Here is a 2,375-nt window from a genome sequence, read left to right as displayed (position 1 = left end):
CCTGCCTTTAAGCAACTCAGTCTCCTTGTGTGTTATCTGCTTTTCAAATGGTTTCCCCTCAAGTATCTACTGGAACCTCAAGTACAATGGAATCCAGAGTTACYAGATTGGACTTTGGAGATCCGTTATACTTACATCCAAGCGATACTAGTGGAGTCTCCATTTTATCGTTTAAATTGAGTGGTACCGAGAATTATAAAGTCTGGTCGTGTGCGATGATGTTAGCCCTTGAAACTAAGAACAAATTGGGTTTTATTGATGGTTCCTGTCCCCGTCCCGTTGACGATCTCAGTCTTGAAAAACAATGGGATCGTTGTAATTCTGTTGTTCTTTCTTGGATTTTAAACTCTATGACTGAGGACTTGTTTCTTGGGCAAGTCTTCTCTAAAGAAGCTTCTCAGGTATGGGAAGAGCTAAAAGAGACTTATGACAAGGTTGACGGATCTGTTACCTTTAACCTTTATCAAAAAATTAATTCATTGAATCAAAACAATATGTCCGTCTCTGAATATTACCACAAGTTAAATTCCYTGTGGAAACAATTTGACGCCCTAGTTAAACTTCCRTCCTGTACCTGTAATGCTTCACATGATTTCACTGAACATAGTCAGCTTATTAAGTTGATGCAATTTCTTATGGGTCTTGATGACAGTTACCAACCAATTAGGAGCAACATCTTAACTAGAGACCCTCTCCCTTCTGTTAAAACTGCTTTTTCCTTGGTTTCTAGAGAGGAGTCTCATAGAGGAGCTAACTCACACCAAAAYAGRACTAAATCTCAAAATTCCGCTTTTTTGAGTAAAGGTTTTGAAAGCAAGAAAAGACCAGGAAGGAATCCTTCAAATTTAATTTGTAAACATTGTGGTATCTCTGGTCATACCATTGAGCGATGCTTTAAACTAATCGGGTTTCCTAAAGATTTTTCAAATAGACCTAGACCCTCCTCTAATTCAAATCAATTTCAGAATTCAAAATCTCAAAATCCAAAATTTATTTCTGGAAATGCTTCAACATCTGACTCTACTTCTACTGTTCAAAAGTCTCCGTTTAGTTTTTCAGAAGATCAAGTCACTAAACTCTTGAGCTTAATTGGTCAAACTCCATCTAATACCACTGGTTCCGGTGATGCCTGCGCCAATATGGCAGGKATGTTTGAAAATTCTAATTCTGGCTAGATAATAGACTCCGGAGCCAACCAACATATGACCTCTAGTTTTCAAAATCTAGAAAATATGGTTGATGTTACGGATTTAAATCTTAAAGTTTCTCATCCCAATGGGACTAAGGCCAATATAAATAAAATTGGGAACTTAAAACTATCTAATAATGTGGTTTTATTTGATGTCCTTGTTGTCCCTGATTTCAACGTTAACCTTCTGTCTGTCCACAAATTAACAAGAGACAATAAAGTTTTCATAAGTTTTGATGAAACAAAATGTTATATTCAGGACTGTCTGCAGAAGAAAATTGTGGGGACTGGTAGTCAGAATGGAGGACTGTACTTTTTTTATCACAATCTTGTCAGTAATACTGCTCTTTCTATAAATGACTGTAGTATAATTTGTTTTGTTTCTTCCCATCTTTGGCGCAGTCGTCTTGGTCATCCTGCTGATCAAGTTCTCTCTGTTTTAAAGAAAAATCTTAAAATTGGAAATGATGTTAGTGGTCCCTGTGAGATTTGCCACAAGGCAAAACAGACTAGAGAACGATTTGTCTCTAGCACACATAAAACCAATAGTCTTGGTGATCTCATTCACTTAGATGTCTGGGGTCCATATCATGTCCAGAGTAGAGAGGGATACAGATATTTTTTTGACCATTGTCGATGATTTCACTCGTGCTGTTTGGGTTTATCTTTTGAAAAATAAACATGAAGTTGGTGAATATGTTGAAAATTTTTGTAGTTTTTTGTTCACTCAATTTAGAAAAAATGTTAAAATTTGCAGAAGTGACAATGGAACAGAATTTGTAAATCAAAAATTAAATGGTTTCTTTGAAACAAAAGGAATAATTCATCAAACTTCTTGTGTGTACACACCACAACAGAATGGAATTGTTGAGCGTAAACACAGACACTTACTTAACGTTGCTAGGGCTTTAATGTTTCAGGCTGGTGTCCCTCTTAATATGTGGAATGAATGTGTTCTGACTGCTACTTATCTGATTAATAGAACCCCATCTTCCATATTACATGGTAAGAGTCCATATGATTTGATTTATGGTTTTCAGCCTGTTCTTACTCATCTTCGTAATTTTGGGTGTCTATGCTTTGCTCATATTCCTAATATAACTGATAAATTTTTACCCAAATCTGAAAAATGTGTTATGCTCGGCTATGCCAATTCCAAGAAAGGTTATAGACTATATAGTCTTGA

Source organism: Cynara cardunculus (genome assembly GCF_001531365.2).
Source record: "Cynara cardunculus var. scolymus isolate 2C chromosome LG 1, CcrdV1, whole genome shotgun sequence".
Taxonomy (NCBI): Eukaryota; Viridiplantae; Streptophyta; class Magnoliopsida; order Asterales; family Asteraceae; genus Cynara; species Cynara cardunculus.
The sequence above is the reverse complement of the archived record's forward strand: the minus strand, read 5'-3'. Positions refer to the sequence as shown.